The sequence below is a fragment of the Canis lupus genome, chromosome 35, assembly GCF_048164855.1.
Source record: "Canis lupus baileyi chromosome 35, mCanLup2.hap1, whole genome shotgun sequence".
In the NCBI taxonomy this organism is placed as follows: domain Eukaryota; kingdom Metazoa; phylum Chordata; class Mammalia; order Carnivora; family Canidae; genus Canis; species Canis lupus.
Window position 1 is genome coordinate 25,909,686 of NC_132872.1, and position 20,560 is coordinate 25,930,245.

At 40.3% G+C, this 20,560-nt stretch overlaps 1 long non-coding RNA gene across 2 annotated transcripts; it reads left to right on the forward strand.

Moving 5' to 3' along the window:
- Positions 1 to 1,781: 1,781 nt before the first annotated feature.
- LOC140624873 (uncharacterized) lies at positions 1,782 to 9,893 on the forward strand. 2 transcript variants are annotated; one of them, XR_012024312.1, is made up of 5 exons: positions 1,782 to 2,116; positions 3,695 to 3,769; positions 4,250 to 4,470; positions 7,640 to 7,760; positions 9,085 to 9,893. It is a non-coding gene; the product is annotated as an uncharacterized lncRNA (long non-coding RNA). The 2 variants fall into 2 exon arrangements; XR_012024313.1 differs by having other exon boundaries at positions 1,782 to 2,030.
- Positions 9,894 to 20,560: the final 10,667 nt, after the last annotated feature.

Here is a 20,560-nt window from a genome sequence, read left to right on the forward strand (position 1 = left end):
AAAGAAAAATAAAAAGTAGTTGCAATGCAGAATTTAAAATGATCAGTTGAACCCATATGTGTTACAACTCATATTTTTTTGTTTTTTTTGTTCTAATCTCATATTTTATTTATTTTTTTAAAGATTTTATTTATTTATTCATGAGAGACACAGAGAGAGAGAGAGAGACAGAGACACAGGGAGAGGGAGAAGCAGGCTCCCTGAGGGGAGCCCGATCTACGTGGGACTCGATCCTGGGACTCCAGGATCACGCCCTGGGCCAAAGGCAGACACTCAACCACTGAGACACCCAGGCTTCCCTCTCGTCTCATATTTTAAGAATCCTTCAAGTATGTATATGCATATAGATGCCATAGACACATCACACACACACACACACACACGTCTATGCAGCAGGCCCTAAGCTCTTGCAAGGTATTATCTGATGTAGTTCTCACAGCAGCCCTGATGCTCAGAAAAGTGAAGTCTCTTCTTAGAGTTTGACGACATCAAATTTTGGTGCAGCGGCAGAGAAAAATATCCTCAATTATTTGAAAAGGAGGTTAAAAATGCCTCTTTCATTTTCAATTACTCATCTGTGCGAGGCTGCAGTTTCTTCATGTATTTCAACCAAAACAATATACAGCGACAGACTGAAGTCATGGACAGATGAGAATCCAGATGCCTGTTAAGCTAAACACTAAAGAGATTTGCAAATATGTGAAATGGTGTTGCTCAGATCACAGCCTTTTTTCATTTTTGTTTCGGAAAGGATAATTATTTTGCATAGTTTTACATTATGATAACATGTAGGGGGCTTATTTTTGTCATTTTAGGAGCATTACTAAATAAATGATAAAACATTTCAATGTTTTCACCAATAAATAACTATATTTAAAAAATAAAACAAGAAGGATGCCACATTATGCCCAAGAGTCAGGGGAATTAGACAAAATGATTCTGTGAGCTTCCCTCCACCTTGAAGTTTTCACGATTCTAAAATTCTTGTTTATTGATAACTCCGGTTAAACCTGTTGGAAGTTTAGGCATCAATAAAAAGCCCACATTAAAGCCAATGTGCTGGCTCATGTTTTTCTCAGAAGACTGAACCCCACACACCACGCACCGCCACCTGCTACAAAGCTTCCAGAGAACACAGTACGTGTCAGCCGGGGTGAGCTCCACCTGCTTAGCTCACAGACGAAACGTGGTCGTACCTTTGGGGACATGTGAGTGAGGGTGTATCAGGGCAATTGATTATTTTTTTTCTGCATCGAAAGCAGAAGCACAGGGATAGAAGGCAGACGTAAAGGGTGACGGGACACATTAGAAGACATTGAACGATTAACATCAACTCAATTCTGAACACCTTTTTTTTTTTTAAGATTTTATTTATTTATTTGACTGGGAGAGAAGAGGGAAAGAGAGAGAGAGAAAGCACAAGCGAGGGGAGCGGTAGGGAGACCGAGAGGGAGAAGCAGACTCCCCACTGAGCAGGTAGGCCCAGGCGGGCCTCGACCCCAGGACCCCGGGATCACGACCTGAGCCGAAGACAGACAGACACTTCACCAACCGAGCCCCCCAGGCGCCCCGATTTCAAACATCTTATTTGGCATTTTATTTATTAGACAAATAATTTATTGAGGTCCAAGATGTGCCTCGTAGCAAACACATATTCACTACTCAGGGGTCTAGAGGAATTTGTTCTTAAGCCCCTGAACACTAACCTCTAGCAGAGCGCTCAGCGAAATGTTTCTCACTTGTTTCCTTTTCCATCTCGGTCCACATCCAGCAATATTTTCTATTCATAATATCGACTCACCAACCTTCATTCCGCACGAGGGATCGCTGATGCCTGCGGTGACCTAGCCCTCGGGAGAGCCAAGCCACGTGGGTTGGCCCACGTCCACACTGTTCCCGCCACAGGTGGGCGGTGGTGCGATGCAGCCGCAGGAAAGGGGTGGCTCCAACAGAGGTGTAGACGTGTGCTGGCCGGCGTGGACGGTGCATGGCGTCCCTTGGGCCTGCGGGGTGCAAGCAGGGAGCTGAAGGTGGGCAAGTCCGCAGACCCGCTGACCCAGGGAGAGGGCGATCGCGGGCGTGGGGAGGACCTGTACGCTGCTGCCTGCAGACAGAGGTTCGGAGGCCTCCTGGGAGTTTTTCCCTTAACTTCTGGTACACCCTCTCTTCCTTCTTTCCCAGGAAGCCTACCTGCTGCAGGGACCTAGGGGCACATCTCTTGAGGCCCCGTGATTGGGCCTCACTGATGCCTTCATGGAGGCCTTCCCCTGCCTTCTCCGGGGGGGGGGGGGGGTATTTACTCCCACTGACTACTCGCTTCTCAAGGCCCTGCTCTGAGAGGCCCTTCCAGGCAGGACCCTCCTTTCTTTGGCTCCCGTGCCATGCGCTCACCTTTAACAGCCGTCTGTCCTTGTAGTCTCAGCGGGCCGTGCTCGTCTTGGCCCCTCGGGTGTCCTCAAGCATCCGGGCATCAAGGACTCTGACCCTTGTTAGGGGAGTCAATGACCTGGTTCTGACACTCAGGAGATCAGTTTCGGCTCCAAGGACCAATTTAATACTAATCTGACACCACCTCTTATAGCTTCTGAGCAAAGTGGGTTTTCCTAGTGTCAGAAAACCCTGGAGAAAAGTAGTGACTGTCACCTGCGCAGCCAAGCGTTTTATCCTAGACCTGGGCGTCTGCATGAAAGAAACCGACACCTGTTTCCTGCTTTTTGCCCGCATTCTTCTAGCACCCTCTGTGCTGTCTCTGTGATGGCACATCCATTTGGGACACTTGAAGGGCAGGCGAGAAGGCTGCGCCCCCAAGCCTCCTCCCGTATGCTCTTCTGATCCCTTTGGCTTTGGGGGCTGGGTAATTCTTCGTTGTGGAGGGCTGTCCTGTGCTTTGCCGGGTGTTCAGCGGCATCTCTGCCTCTACTCAGTAGATCCTAGTGGATATCGATTGTGCAACCCAGACTATCCCCAGGCATTGGGGATCAAATCCCCTCTGTAGGATTGACTGAACCGCTCCTGGATGGAAACTACTGCTTTAGGTCAAGATTGCTTTAGGTCCTCCCTTATAAATCCCTCCCCCCCTCCACCCCTTTCAGCCTTCTTTCTCTTCCTTTTCCCCCTTCCTCATCTTTTGTTTTGTTTTGTTTTGTTTTGTTTTGTTTTTTTTGCCAAATGTCATCATAATTTTCCCTTCACCCTTAGCAACTCTTCTCAGGGAAAATGAGTTTACTATTCTCTCAGGAAATAGAACATGTGAAGTCATTATTGATCACTAATGACTTAGGGTGACCAGACACCCCAATCGACAGAGTGTAGAACTTTCTGGGATGTGAAAACTCTACTGCTAAAATTAGAGAAATCTTGCGCAAACCAGAATGACTTGGTGTTCAACCCTTTTGACCTCTGGCCCATGTGGTTCCGTCTGTGTATAAAGTCTCATCCACAGAAGTCCAGACCAAATATCTGTTAGTTATAAAAATGGAATTACAGTCTAACTTTTGTGCTTTAAAAATGTGTTAAGGCTGATTATTTGACACCCTCCTGCCAGCAATCTCTCTTACGGTTTCCCCCCTCTTCCCGATGACCTTAGACCCACACCACACCAGCACCTTTCTTCTGTCCTAAATTTCCAAAATCCTCTTATCTCTTTGTTTTGAGGATTAGCTTAACCTCTTTCCTTCTTCCTCTTGCCTCACAGGTTCTCCCTCCATCGCCACCTTTCACCATAAATTCCAGGAACTGACTTGGCAGTGCCCGAGAAGACATTCCCCGGGTGGGTGGACAGGTAGTGGAGGAGAATTGCGTCGTTCTGAGTCATCATGGGCTGCCAGGACGGAAGGACAACCTGGGAATCCTTTACATGTAGTGTCACGTACATATCAGTTTATGAGCTGCTGCCTAATAAGAATAGCAAGAAAGTAGAAGCAGAGGAATGAGGAGCCCCTAACAGCTGAATTTTGTTGGGATGTGAGATTGGAAAAGGGAAGATAGACGCAGGTAGAGTTCTGCCCAGAGTAGCTGTGGGGAGGGTCTCAGGCTGCTAGGCCTCATTCCTGACAACTTAGCCAGGGTCAGAGGTCAAGAGTAAGGGCCTTCATGGGGAGTACAGTCTGCTGGCTGTTTCAGATCCTTGGATAAAGCCAGTGTCATGTTCTCCTGGTTAGACTTTTCTCTTCAGCTCCTTTCTCCCCAACAGGGAGTCCTTTTAAACCTGGATCCCATTCAGCCAACTAATAGTGTGTCTTTCCTCCAGATGTCTCAAGGTCACTCCCCACCACCACATAATCTTTTCTTTAGCAAAAGTGTTCTAAAACCCAAGACATAAGCTCTGAAAGGAAAATATCAGACCCCAAGGTCGCCGCCGTAATATCAAATGCCCGTGCAGTTAAAGGAAGATGAAGACCCTTCTGGCGTATGGGAGCGGTTGAGAGAAGGAGACAGAAGGAATGCCGGGCTCTACTCTGTGAACCTAAGGTGCTGTTGCATTTCCTACAGATAAACGGTTTCCCAGATAGCTCTCGTGATTCATATTTTCAATGCCATGAAATTTGAATTATTTGCTTCACTTACAGAAATCCTTTTCTTCTATTTGGGGCAAAAGATCAAAGCATCTGGAAGAGGAAGAAGGAACCGACTGCAGACAAGGGCATGCATTTCTATTTATGGTATTTAAGTTCTGTAGAATGACTGAAATCACTTTCATGTTTCAGGCTCATAATGACTCAGCTCTTCCTGTACCAGTAAATGTAATTTTTAATGAACCTTGCCCTGCCTTTCCCAGAGGCAGATAATGCTTTTTATTTTATTAAATCCAGTTCAATAAGCAAGAGCTTCTGTCTGTTGAATCCCTGAATGGGTTGAGTATGGTATGCGCTTTTCATTTTAATGTGCATTTAACATTTATTAAGGAATTATTATATTATCTCTCTAGCCAGAGTCTTCCCTAACAACCCTGTATTGCACATGTTCTGGAAATGTATCATCCCTTTGGGGTCTGTATTACTTTTCTATTGCTGTTGTGATGAATTACTACTGACGTTGCGGCCAAAACCAACACAGATGTATCATCTTACAGTTCTGGATGTGAGAAGTCTGGAATGAGTTTCATTGGGCTAAAATCAAAGTGTCAGCAGGCTGGCATTGCTTCTGGAGGCTGAATGGGCGAATCTGTTTTCTTGTCTTTTCCAGCATTTAGAGGCCATGCATATTTCTTGGCTTCTGGCCTTTTCCTCCATCTTCAAAATCAGTAGCGTTGAATCTTCAAATCTTTCTGTGACTGACCATCTTCCTCATTCTTCTGCATTTAAAAGGCCACTGTGATCACATTGTTTCCACCGGATATTCCAAGATAACTCACTTACTTGACACTCGGTAGATTGGCAACTCTCACTCCGTCTGTGACTTTAGTTCCCTTTTGCCATGTAACTCACAGGTTCTGGGAATTAGGATGAGGCCATCCTTGGAGGGCCGTTATTTGGGGTTCCCACTATGCAAGGGGTAGCCCTACGAGACTCCCATCCGTGGTGATCTCTGAGCCTTCTCTCTGTCACCAGAATTGGTCACTCATGAAAACAGAAGCACAAAGCCACCAGGGATCTGGAGATGCATTTGGGCAAATACTGGCTTTGATTCTTGCTTACCTTTTAGGTTTCCCATTTTATTTATTTATCTTCATTTTATTTCTGGTGTAGTTAACATACAGGGTTATATTGGTTTCAGGGATAAAATATACCGATTCAAAATTCTATACATTACGCAGTGCTCATCGTGATAAGTGTACTCTTAATCCTCCTCCCCTATTTCATCCATCCCCCTGCTCACCTTCCCTCTGGTAACCTTCTCTTTGTTCTCTGTAGTTAAAAGTCTGTGTTTTGGTTTGTCTCTTTGTTCATTTGTTCTGTTTCTTAAATTCCACTAGTGAAATCATACAGTATTTGACTTTCTCTAACTGACTGATTTCACTTAGAATTATACCCTCTAGATCCATCCATGTCATTATGCAAATGGCAAGATTTCATTTTTTGATGGCTGAGTAATATTCCATTATATATATATAATATACATACACATACACTACCTCTTCTTCATCCATTCCTCTATCAATGAACACTTGGGTTGTTTCCATAATTTGGATATTATAAATAATGCTGCAATAAACGTTCAGGTGTATATATGTTTCTGAATTAGTGTTTTTATATTCTTTGGGTAAATACTCACTAGTGGAATTACTGGATTATAAGGTAATTCTATTTTTAATTTTTTGAGGAACTTCCATATTGTTTTCACTTCCTGCTTTTATTTTAATGTTGAATTCATGGGTACCTTCGTTTCCTTGTCATCTCAGAGAAGCATTAAATACATGTAAGACTTTTTTTTCGCAAAGCTTAAATTGTTTTTATAAATTCGGACGTTGAAGATGATAAGTGGTCTGCTGTGCCAGAGATCTTGCAGTTGCTCTTAGGAAATAAAAGTTTGGTCTGGTCTAATAATAATTTACTTCCATTCCTACAAGTATAATGTCTAAACTACAATTTCTTATCCAAGTAGCTACTCCTTTTCTCTCTCTAAATTTGCTTCAAACTTGCAACCTTTAACGGAAAATGGGGCATTTTTAGCTTTGTTTCTTTTCCTTTTCCCTGTTCTTCTATATATGCAGCTGTTGTTTTGAACTCACCCAAGCATAAGGTGTAGAGAGAGAGCTGTTTTGTCTAGATTACTGTTTAATAGAAAATATTTAAATATACACAAATTATTATAATTAATGAGACATTTGCATTTTGCTTCAGTCAGTTGGGAAAATCTTTAAAAGTCCAATTTATATTAATTTAGTAAGATTAAGATTACTTATGAATTTAATTTATATTCATTTAATTTATATTATTTTCTATTAACCATAAAAATATAAAGTACTTATGAATAAGTCTGAAAAAGATGTAGCCAAAATTTATATAATATAAATATATATAATTTCCTAAATTATAAAAATGTATTAAAAGAGACCAAGGAACACCTGAATAATGGAGACATACTTATCGGTAGGAAGGGCCAATTAAAAAAATGTCAATTCTTCCCAGTTTATCTATAGGTTTAATAAAATTTCAATGAAAAATCTCACAGGGGTAGTTTTTTATTTTTCCCTATTGTACTTGATAAACTCATTCACAGAGTTGAACAAAAGGCCCAGAATAGCCAAGACTCTCCTGAAGAAGAAAAAGGTACTTTGGGGGAGACTTGCCTCAGCCGAAATCAAGCTACGTTGAATAACATAGTGTTGAACTGATGCAGACACAGGCAAATAACCACTGGAACAGTCTACAGTGCCCCAAACAGACCCACTGCTATACAGATGCTTGGTTTATGTCAGAGAAAGAATTGAGGACCAGAGGAGAAAGGATGGGATAGTGACAAATCATTCTGTGACATTGGGTGTCTGAATCACGTACTTATGGCTGCATGACAACCTTCCCTGCCTCCAATTATGTGCTTAAAATAATAACCATGTGTTTATTTCATAATTCTTAGGTCAAAAATTGGGGCTGAGACCAATTGGTTGCTTTTCTCATCTGGTTCATTTAGCTCACCCAAGTGCCTCTGAGCAGATAAAAAAAATCAAGCACTCTGGTTCTGCTTTTGTTGGTTGTAGGCTGGAGTGACAAGGGTGCCTGGGCCACAGACCTCTCATCACACGGCACGAAGCCTTGTATGTTCACGTGGTGGTGGCTGACATGAACAGAAGAAGCAAAAATATTCTAGGCCTGGAACAGGTATAGCATCCCTTTTGGTACAAACTAATGGTGAAATAAGTCACAGGACTAGTTTAGATCCCAGGAGAAATATATGTATCTTGATGAAAGAAGCTACCAAATATCATAGCCGTTTTTGTAATCTAGGACCATACATCCTTGGGACAAAATAATAATCATTCCTTCCACATATTAGACTCCCAAAATCTCATCTAATGTTGGCATCATGCTAGTGTGGGGTCTTGTGATCTAAATCAGATCAGGTAAGAATCCTCAGATGGGCTCCTCTTATTCTAGAGACCTATACACTAAAAAATAAATAAATAAATAAATAAATAATAAAAAAAAAAACACAATGATTATCTGTCCCCAACATACCCAATAACATACAATGATGAAGCAGAGACAAGATCATTACACACTGACATCAAAAAAGGAAAGAAAAAAAAAAAGGGAAAGGATGTGAAACACATAGCAGCCACTGGTCTATAATGATTCTGAAATCCAGATGGACATCAGGTCTCTCCATTCTGGGAGCAAGAAATATTCCTTGATTAGGTCTAGGTTTATCTCCCTGCTCCATTGCCTCCAAGGCTCTTAACTCCTACCCTCTGAGCTCTTGGTTCTGTCTTCTGGGACATTGTTCCTTTTTTTTTTTTTTTTTTTTTAAGATTTTATTTATTTATTCATGATAGACGTAGAGAGAGAGAGGCAGAGACACAGGCAGAGGGAGAAGCAGGCTCCATGCAGGGAGCCTGACGTGGGACTCCATCCTGGGTCTCCAGGATCACACCCTGGGCCGAAGGCAGGCACTCAACTGCTGAGCCACCCGGGCTGCCTTGTTCCTTTTCTATAAGGAAAAACCCAAGTTTACAACTAAATAGCTTTCTCTGATTACTTCCTACTGGAAAAAAGCAAGGGTTCCAGTGGCTGTTTTGTAATTTGAGCAATCTTGAATTTTTCATCCCATGTGTGTGGTCCTTTCATCAATACAACCCTCAAAATTTTGTGGTTTTGCTATGAATCTGACTTGAGACTACTTGGTTCAAGAAATACCACACCCACAATTTTTTGGAGATGGAGTTTTGTGGGTCTCTTTGTGGGATAAAATTCTTAAAATTCTTAGACTCAGCCCCCTTCTTTTAGTTGAGAGGGTCTACTAGATATCACCTTAAGTCTTTGAAATATCTTAATAAAGTTTTAATAGCCACATCTGGGTATGATCTTTGGCCCCAGACTTCTTTTGCTTGAAGGATTTTTACTGGCTAAAGTGATTAGAGATGAGAAGCAGTTTCATTTTCTATAAACTTCCTTTAAATTCTTTATCTCCTTTCTTTCTTCCTAGGCAGCTAAATGAAACCAGTCAACACGTTCAACATTTTGCCAGGAACTCATCCTGCAAGGGCTATAAATTCATTAGAAGAAAAAAATATATTTAATCTTCTAAGTTACTGCGGGCCGATTGCTTTTAACTACACGACACATGTTGCCATTTTTCTGGCCAGCTGTAGCAATTTTCTCACCTTTTTTTTTTTTTTTTTTCCAGCAACCACTAAAGTTTACTCACCCTTTTTCTAGTTTCTGCTCCTGGATTCTTAATGTTTTTTTAGTCTCTGCCCAGTTCAGAGACCTGAAGCCACATGTTTCAGGGTGTTTTGTTTTGTTTTATAACAACTCAGTTTTAGATACTAATTTCTATGTCAGTTTTTACTGTGTACCTAGCCACTTCTAATCTCAGTTAGTAAAAACAATAATCATGTATTATTTTGGAGGTTGATCCTAGGCAGTCTTACTTGTGGTTCCTGGTCAGCGGGCAGGCAGTGACCTCACATATCTGGTGGTTAGCTGGCTTTCATATGGGTACTGAGCCACACATCATCATCCAGCAGCCTAACACAGGCTTTTTTATATGCCAGTGGCTGATGGGTTCCCAAGAGCAGCAAGGGAACAAGCCCCAACATACAACTACTTTTTAAGTCTCTGCTTGTATAATTTTCCCCACTATCTATTTGTCTACATGGTCAAGTCCAGATTCAAGAGACAGAAGAATCCACTTTACCTCTTCATGGGAGTGGCTGCCATAGTCACACTGCAAAGGGGACATGCATACAGGGATGAATAGAATTTGTGGCCATTTCTGCACTTTTGTAATAAGATGAAATAAAAATTAAACATTTTAAAAATAGTAGTGTTTATTTCATATTTTGTATTAGCCATACATCATACTAGTGCATATAAATTCTTTATTGCAGCATTATTTACAGTAGCCAAATTATGGAAGCAGCCCAAGTATCTATGGATAAATGAATACATAGAGAAGATTTGAGAAACACACACACACAGACACACAAGAATATTATTCAGCCATAAAAAAAGAATGAGACTGGGCAGCTGGGTGGCTCAGCAGTTTAGCGCTGACTTCAGCCCAGGGCCTGATCCTGGAGACCCGGGATCGAGTCTCACGTGGGGCTCCCTGCATGGAGCCTGCTTCTCCCTCTGCCTGTGTCTGTGCCCACCCTCCCCCTCTGTGTGTGTCTCATGAATAAATAAATAAAATCTTTAAAAAAAAAAAAAGAATGAGACCTTGTCAATTGCAATAACATGGATGGAGCTAAAGAGTGTAATTTTAAGTGAAGTAAGTCAGTCTGAGAAAGAGAAATCCCATATGATTTCACTCATATGTGGAATTTAAGAAACAAAACAAATAACAAAGGGGAAAAAAGAGAGAGAGACAAACCAAGAAACAGACTTTAACTATCGAGAATGAACAATGGTTACCAGAGAGGAGGTGGATGGAGGGAGGGGGTGAAATAGGGGATGGGGATTAAAGAGCACATTACCGTGATGAGTAATGTGTAGAATGTACCTTATAATCTGTGTACACTACAAAGTGACCATTACCATAAGCATCCCTCACCACACAGCTGAGTCCCATCACTGATTCCACCCCCTCCCTAATCCCCTGCCCCTCTGCTAACCACCTATCTGTTCTCTATAAATTTTACTTTGTTTTGTTAGATTCCATATATAAGTGAAGTCATTTGGTAGTTTTCTTTCTCTATCTGACTTACTTCATTTAACGTAATGTCCCGTAAGCCCATCCATGTTGCTGCAAATGGCAAACTTTCCTTTTTTTTTTTTTATGGCTGAGTAGATAGATCGATAGATAGATGATAGATATCACATGTTCTTTATCCATTCATCCATCAATGGACACAGGTTGTTTCCATATCAGCTATTGAAAACAATGTTGCATGAGCATAAAGGTGCATGTGTCTTCTTGAGTTAGTGTTTTTATATTCTCCAAATAAGTATCTAGAAGTAGAATACTCAAGAGTGGGTAGATATGGTAGTTTCATTTTCAATTTTTTGAGGAACCTCCATATTGTTTTCCATAGTAGCTGCACCAATTACATTCCCACCCATAGTGTAGAAGGGGTCCCTTGTATCCACATCCTTGCCAACACTTATTTCATATCTTTTCAATAATAATCATTCAAACAGATGTGAGGCGATATCTCATTGGTTATTATTTCGTTTCCCTGAGAATTAGTGATATGGAACTAATCCACGTGCACAAAATCAATGTGCCTTTTAGACATCTGTATGTCTTCTCTGGATAAATGACTATTCAGATCTGCCCATTTAGAGTATTCGGGGGTTTTCTGTTTGTGAGTTGTATGAGTTCTTTATATATTTTGGACATTTAAAAAATATTTATTTATTTATATTTATATATAATATATTTATATTATATAATTATATTTATATTATATTTATTATTAATAATTTTATTAAAAATAATAATTAATTAATAAAATATAATTAAATATTATATTTATTTATTTTATATTATTTATAAGAGAGAGGGAGCATGAGCAGGGGGAAGGGCGGAGGGAGAAGCAGATTCCCTGCTGAGCAGGGAGCTGGATATGGGGCTTGATCCCAGGACCCTGGGACCTCAACCAGAGCCTAATGCAGATGCTTAACTGACTGAGCCACCCAGTCCCCCCCAAATGTTTTGGATATTAACCGCTTTTTGAGGTTAATATAATTTGAAATATCTTCTCCCATTCAGTAGGTTGCCTTTTCATTTTGTTGATGGTTTTCTTCACTGCACAGAAGCTTTTTAGTTTGATTTACTTCTATTTGCTTATTTTTCTTTTGTTTCCCTTGCCTGTAGAGTCAGACCCAAAAAATATTGGTAGGACCAATGCTAAGCAACTTGCTGCTTATGTTTTCTGCTAGGAGCCTTATGGTTTCAAGTCTTGCATTCAAGTCTTTAATTTGTTTTGAGTTAATTTTTGTGTTTGATCTAAGATAGGGGTCTAGTTTCATTCTTCTGCATGTGGCTGTCCAGTGTTCCCAGCACCGTATAATGAAGAGATTGTCCTTTCTCCGTTGTATATTCTTGGCTCTTTGGTCATAAATTAATTGACCGTATATGTGGGGGTTTATTTCTGGGTTCTCTCTTTTGTTCCATTGATCTATGTGTCTGTTTTTATGCCAACATCATACTGTTTTTGAATACTATAGTTGGTGGTATACCTTGAAATCTGGGATTGTGATACTTCCAGGTTTGTTCTTCTTTCTCAAGACTTCTTTGGCTATTCAAAGTCTTTTGTGGTTCCATACAAATTTTAGAATTACTTGTTCTAGTTTTGTGAAAAATGCCATTGAGATTTTGATAGGGATTGCATTGAAACTGTGGATTGGGTGGTGGGTAGTAAGGACATTTTAACAATGTTAATTCTTCCAATTCATGAGCACAGAATATCTTTCCATTTTTTGGTGCCATCTTCAATTTCTTTTATAAGTGTCTTGTAGTCTTCAGTGTACAGGTCTTTCAACTCCACAGTTAAACTTATTTCTAGCTATATTATTTTTTTGATAGTAATTATAAATGGGATTGCTTTCCTCTTAATTTCTCTTTCTGATACCTCATTATCAGTGTATAGAAATGCAGTAGATTTGTTTCCTGATTCTGTATCCTGCTGCCTTACTTGAATTCATCAATCAGGGCAGCCCTGGTGGCCCAGCAGTTTAGCGCTGCCTTCAGCCCAGGGCCTGATCCTGGAGTCCCCGGACTGAGTCCCACTTCAGGCTCCATGCATGGAGCCTGCTTCTCCCTCTGCCTGTGTCTCTGCCTCTCTCTGTGTCTCTTATGAATAAATAAATAAAGTCTTTAAAAAGAAAAAGAATTCATCAATCAGTTCTAACAGTTTTTTGATTGTCTTTAGGGTTTTCTATATATGGTATCTTATCATCTGCAAATAGAGACAGATTTACTTCTTCCTTTCCAATTTAGATGTTTTGTTTTTTTTTTTCCTCACCTAATTGCTGTGGCCAGGACTTCCACTCTAGGCTCATCTTGTATTATTGTGCTTCACTTCATTGCATTTTGCAGATATTATGTTTTATACAAATTGAATGTTTGTGGCAACCCTATGTTGAAACTAGTCCATCAGAGCCATTTCTTCCAACAGCATTTGCTTACTTTGTCTCTGTGTCACATTTTGCTAATTCTCACAATATTTCAAACTTTTTAATTATTATTATATTTGTTATAGTGATCTTGATCAGCGATTATGACTCACTGAAAACTCAGATGATGGCTAGCATTTTTAGCAATAAATAATTAGGGTATGTTTTTTGGATACAATGTTATTGCACACTTAATAGATTTTTGTCGAAACATAAATTTTATATGCACTGGGAAACCAAAAAATTTGCTTGAGTCACTTTTTTTTGTGTGATATTTGAGTTATTGTGATGGTCTGTGATCAAGCCTGCAATATCTATGAGGTATGCCTATACTATGTTGAATAAAACTGGAGACAGTCGGCATCCTTGTGTTGTTCTTAATCTTACAGGAAAAGCTTTCAACTTTTCACTATTGAGTATGATGTTAGCTGTGGGTTTGTCATATATGGCTTTTATCATATTGTGGTGTGTGTTCCTTTTATATCCACTTTGTTGAGAGTTTTTACCATAAATGGATGCAGAATTTTGGCAAATGCTTTTTCTGCATCTATTGAAATGATAATATGATTTTCATCCTTCATTCTGTTAAGGTGTTATTTCATTGATTGATTTGCATATGCTGAACCATCCCTGCATCCCTGGAATAAATTCCACTTGATTATGGTGCATGTCTTTTTAATGTATTGTTGAATTTGATCAGCTACTGTTTCCTTGAGAATTTTTGCATTTATGTTCATTATGTCCACTAGCCTAATATTTCCTTTTTCCTGAGACAAACCTTGTCTGATTTTGGTATCATGGTAGTATGAACATCATAAAATGACTTGGAAACATTTCCTACTCTTCAATTTTTTGGTAGACCTACTTCTTAGTCTCCGATAGGTAGATAAATAGATATGGTATTTATATGAACATCTTGATTGATTTGATTTTTGTTTTGTTTGCTCTCAGGCTTTAAGAGAAATAGGTAGATCACAAATAAAGCTAATATTCAGGATTTACTTATGAAACCAAATTCTGAGTTATGCACAGTGGTCAGTACATAATTTGGCCCAATATTCTATTTCTTTAGTCATTGAAGAGTGATTTGAAATTTTCCTATTCATGATCTCCAAGGCACTACAAGAATATCTTCCATCCTTTTTGAAAAAAAAAGGATGTGATGGACACATATATGATGATTAATTTTGTATCGTGATGCCCAGATATGTGATCAAATATTTTTTTGTTATTTCTCTGGGGATGTTTTTTTGATGGGATTAATACTTATATCAGTGGACTTTGAATAAGGCAGATTGCCCTTCATAATGTGAGTAGGCCTCTTAGAATCCATTAAAGACCCGATAGAACAAAAGACAGACTGACCTCCCCAAAGCAGAAGGGAATTGCCAGTGGATGGACTTTAGACTTGAATTGCATCGGCTCTTCTCTCGGTTTCCAACCTGCTGGGCCCACCCTGCAGAGTTTGGACTTTGCCAGCCATCAAACTCATGGGAGCCAATTCTTTTTTTTTTTTTTTTAATTTTTTATTTATGATAGGCACACAGTGAGAGAGAGAGAGGCAGAGACACAGGCAGAGGGAGAAGCAGGCTCCATGCACCGGGAGCCCGATGTGGGATTCGATCCCGGGTCTCCAGGATCGCGCCCTGGGCCAAAGGCAGGCGCCAAACCGCTGCGCCACCCAGGGATCCCCTGGGAGCCAATTCTTTAAAATAAACCATATATATATATATATATATATGATTTATTATATGTAGTATATAAGCATATAACATTTATAACAAAAGGAAGTAGACTATTTTAAAGGGACATTTACAGCTATGTGTAGACATTTAAAGGAATTTCTGGCTTAACAGAATATTCCATTCTTTCATTGTACTAGCTAAAGATTCTACAATGCTCACTCAAAATTTACTGGTGCTTATGGAACTCGCATTTGGGAGCGATCATTTAGTCCGTCTGAATGCTGACTTACTAGTTCTAGGGCCTTATGTAAGCGACTCTCACTTCACTTTTCTCATTTACAAAGTGGGAACATTTATCCTTGCTGCATAGGACTGTTAGGAGGATTCAATGAAATATAAAATGTGGGGTTTTCTTTAAAGATTTGTTTACTTGGAGTGGGGGGAAGAGTAGAGGGAGAGGGACAGAGAATGTTTGGCTGTCTCTACCCTGAGCACAGGGCTCCATGCAGGGCTGGCCACCATGACCCTGAGACCACGCCCTGAGCCAAAACCAAGAGTCAGATCTTTAACCTACTGCGCCAATTATAAAATTATAAAATTATAAGATGTTTTGAACAGTGTCTGGCACATAGTAGGGTAAGTTACTTTGTTCTTTTCTTTAATTTTGACTGAGTTTATTTGGTTTTTATCCAGATGATACTTTCTGCCACACTTAGGACTTTGGTTCTTGAGAGTAAAAGCATCTTAATTCCTTAGAATGTGGCAAAAGATTTGGCCATAGACATAATGGAAGAGTAGTTTCTATAGACATGGTAAATAACATCCTGGGTTTATATTAGATGGCCAAAAAGGAACATGATTCCTGAATCATATGAAAATACACTTACAAATGCGAATGTTCTCTATCAACTGCTTTAAAGGTAAAAGACAAAGATGGAAAGCCTAACAGGTTTGTATTTTTTCCCTATAGAGTTTTGATCCCAGGAAGAGTTCCAAAGGGGGATTTGCATATTTTTGTTTTTTTTGGTATTTGGTAGAGTATCTGCTTCTTTGGTGAATGGGAGTAGGAGGGAGCTTGGGGATTCTTAATTTACTTCATAGATTTTTGGTGGATTCTTTTACCAAATACAAATAAGCATGGGACAATTTACCTATGTAAAATGCTTTTATAACCATCACGATAGGCACAAAGTGGCAGTAAAGCACAAGAGGATTATAAGAGGGTCAGAAGGAAAGGCTGATTTTAACGTGGACTCTTAAGAGGGTTTTTCTGTTTTTAAAAGAGATTTGGGGCTAGTCCTCAGAGGATTAGGAGAACTTTGTCTGGAGCACCCCTAAAAATGTCATCAAGTATATCTGTCAGTCTTTTTTTTATATAGGAAAATATAAATTAATATTTTTTATAGTTAACTCAGACTTATTTCTTCATCCACAGAATACCTAGAAGATTCTAGAAGAGGGAAGGACTACATGACAGAAAACTTGTAGTCCATTTTTATTTCATTTTTTTCTCAACAATTATAATTCATTAGCTCAACCACATGTTGAATGATTGATTACTTGATTAAATTGCAAACTTTTTTTTTTAAAGACGTTATTTATTTATTCATGAGAGACATACAGAGAGAAAGAGGCAGAGACCCAGGCAGAGGGAGAGGCAGGCTCTGCATGGGGAGCCTGATGTGGGACTGGATCCCGGGTCTTCAGGATCACGCCCTGGGCTGAAGGCGGCACTAAACCACGGAGCCACCGGGGGCTGCCCAAATTGTGGACTTCTATTGTTCTCTTATTGTTCCATGTGACTGAACATTATATCCCCACCTAGATTGTCAGCTCTATGAGAGTCACAATGTTTTAATACTTTAATACGTTTGTTGACAGATTGAAAAGCTTAAAAAACCCCTGTGTTCTCTGGAGCTGATGGGTAAAGAGAAAAGGAACTAATATTTCATTTCAGGATCCCCGGGGGCTCAGCGGTTTAGCACCACCTTCAGCCCAGGGCCTGATCCTGGGGACCCGGGATCGAGTCCCACGTCAGGCTCCCTGCATGGAGCCTGCTTCTCCCTCTGCCTGGGTCTCTGCCTCTCTCTCTGTGTGTCTCTCATGAATAAATAAATAAATAAATCTTTAAAAAAATAATAACAATATAGTTCACTTCAATCACTCTACATCTTATGCTCAATAGCCATCCTCTCTCATAATTCTTAACATCCATCTGAGGTAGGTATCATCACTTCATTTCAGTGATGAAGAAAATGATGGCTGAAAAGTAGCCAACTTGTCCTCTGTTACTGTGCTTTTAATGAAAACCAGACCTGTATTTATCCAAAATCTATTCTTGTTCTTTTTATAAACTTGTAAAATTTACTTAGGAATCTTATATGATATATAATTATAAAATATAATCATAATATATAATATATCCCAATAAGAATTTTCTTATATGTAATTACCTAGTATACATTTATACAGCATATATCATATGATATTAAATATAATTATAAAATATAATCTTGATCTATATAGTGACTATCCAAATAATATTCATTTCTCACATCTCCGTTTGAGCATCATTTTGCTCCTGTCTCAAATAAAACCCTGAATTGTAGAATTGGATTATTAATGAGGTACCAAGTGGGAATATTAGTAATCTAGAACGGAGAAAAAGTAGGAACAATTTTTTTTTTTTTTTGGTTAGTCACATAGACTAAACTGAAGCATATTTATGAATTGCTTTCTCCCTCCAGAGGCTTGTATCAGGATGGGATGAAGAACCACCATGAAGGGACGCCTGGGTGGCTCAGTGGTTAAGCCTCTGCCTTCAGCTCAGGTCATGATCCCAGGGTCCCGGGATCGAGTCCCGCATCAGGCTCCCTGGGAGGAGACTGCTTCTCCCTCTGCCTGTGTCTGCCTCTCCCTCTCTGCATCTCTTATTAATAAATAAAATCTTAAAAGAAAAATGTTTCTATATTAAAAAAAAAAAAAAAAGAACCACAATGAAGCCAATCCCACAAATCATCTTGATGTGGCCAGACAGAGAGCACTCTGGCTTCTTGACCCCAGTGCAGCCCTGGTGACTAGGACCGAGGGCCGGTGGCTGGGAGGCTCTGTGACAGTTCCCTGCTCTCTGAGGGCCTGATTTCCCATCTGCCATCCTGTCAACACATTTTAGCGAGTGTCTGGCCTCTCGGGGAAAGCTGCCAGCATCGTTTCCTCTTTGGCTCTGCTGTGTCAAGTCCAGAGGAAACCTGTTTATGTCACCCTTCTGCAGGAACCACCCACACCATTAGGCAAGAATGGGGGGGAGGGTGTGGAAGCAAGAAGTGAGGACTCATCATTGAGAAGAGCAGTATTCGGGAAAGCCCTTTGGGGCAGTCCTGGAAGGGGAGAGGGAAACCAAGTGGACTAGGCCCAGAGCGCCTGAAACCCACCGAGAGCGCGTTCATTGTCACCTGGGGCCCAAGTCTCTGGTGTGGGAGGAGGATAAGCCCCCGGGAGGGAACCTGCGGTGATTCAGTCAGTGGCAGCAGTTTGGCTTAGTCTTTAGTCTCTCCTAGTCCCAGTCGCCGGCCCAAAACCTTTGCCCTGTGCTATTTCCTGGACTGCCTAGAATTGATTCCGTTGCCACAGAATTGACAGTAACTGCAGCCCTGTCCACTTTCCCCTTCTCTTGTCTTATACCTTCATTTCTTTATTCCTTCTTTTCTTCTCTTATTTTTCACTTTTTTACTAATGCACTCCACTTAACCTCTGACACCTGTGGATACCGTTTGGCCTTCTTAATATTTTCAGAACAACAAGACTGAGTGCCACTTGTCTGAGGATATGGACAGAGGGTATTGTCGAAAACACCATAGAAATATGTGGTTTCTAGAATGTTCTGTTGGCTAATGGAATTTATTCTGGCTTACGAGAGTTAAATCAGGAGATTTTTTTATTGTTGGTGTTTTGAGGAGCTGGACTAAATCTGACCTCCCAGAGACATGTTGAAGAATGTGACTGATGAATTGTATGTGCTTGTTACGCGGTGGGGGGCAACTGTAGGAAGTGCTGATAAACAACTATGAAGAACAAAGCATGAAAATGAGCCTGATAGAGATTTGTGAAAAACAGGATGTCAGAGCCAGCCTGATGTAACTACTGATGCAAATTGAATAACTACTGATGCTTCACCAAAAGCTAAGTGATGAATTGTAGCTTCAAGTCCGTATTAACAGAGCTAAATATCCTGTACAGCCTTGCAGCCACTTGCTGGCCGCCTGCATGAATTCAGGTTTTGTTTGGTTGGCTTTGGTTTGGTTGGTTTTGCTCAATAGTAAACTTACCTAATTTATGTCTATGAATTGGCCCATTCATTTGGGCTTTAATTTGTTTTCTCTTCCCCCCAACCATTCAATGTTGAATAAATATCATTGTTTTAGCTGGTTTGGGAATCAGCTGGGCCTGAGCTCAAATTCCCTATTCTGTAGTTTCCCAGCTTTAACTTCTCTGAGTTCCAGTGTCCTCATTTGTAAATTTGGAATGATAATAGCTACCTCGCTGGAATGTTGTAGAGATTAGAGGCACCTGTGTAAAGCCTCTGGCATATGGTACCATCCAGTAAGTGTTGTGCAAATGAAAGGAATGCTGCTTACAAGCTGAGTAAATTAAGATACGTTTCTTGGCATGGAATGTCATGCCACCATTGAAAATAATATTTTCAAAGGCTATTACTATGGGACAAATGCTTACGGTAAAGTATGAAGTATAAAGGCAGGTTGCAAAACCCGATATAGAGTATGATTGAAACAGTGCAGATAAAAACTCTGCAGGGAAGAAATGTCTGGAAGGACATCGACCAACATGCAAAAGTGAGTGTGTTGGCTGCCTACCCCCTTTTCCATGTTGACGAAGCATGGCTGTTATGAAATACAAATGGCAGGCACTGCTTGGCTAGAGGCCATGCATGCCCCTTGTGGCAAGGGCACAGTGGAAAATAAGGAGTCTGGGAAAGGGTTTCCTCTCTAACAAAAAGTGACACATGGGACTCCATCTTGGGGCCCCAATATTGTCATATTTACATGTGGAACCCGGAACAAGGAGAACCATTTGCAAGTATGAACATACCAAGTCAATGTACCATGGATGGCAGAGAGAGTCCTGCCACCTGAGGAGACTGTGGAGCTGCTCTAACAATCCTGGAAATAGTTTCCTCCAGATTTCTGGGTTGTCAAGTAACAAAACCCTGTTTTTTAAAGCCACGTTCAGCAGTGCGTTCTGTTACTTGAAGCTGAACACTCCATCACTGATTTGAGAAATACAGCTATTGACAAACTTAATTGTCTTTTTCCTTGGGGCACCTGGGTGGCTCTGCCTTGGGCTCACGTCCCAGGGTCCTGGGATCCAGCCTCACTTCAAGCTCTCTGCTCAGTGGGGAGTCTCCTTCTCCCTCTTCATCTGTGTGCTCTCACTCCCTCTCTCTCTCAAATAAATAAGTAAATAAAATTTTCTTTCTCCAAAAATTTTTTTCTCAAGTTTTCCACTTTTTAAGATTTCCAAATCTCTTTTTTTAAAAAGATGTATGTATGTATGTATGTATGTATTTATTTAGAGAGCACATGAGTAAGGGGAGGGACCGAGGGAGAGGGAGAGAAGCAGACTCCCTACTGAGCA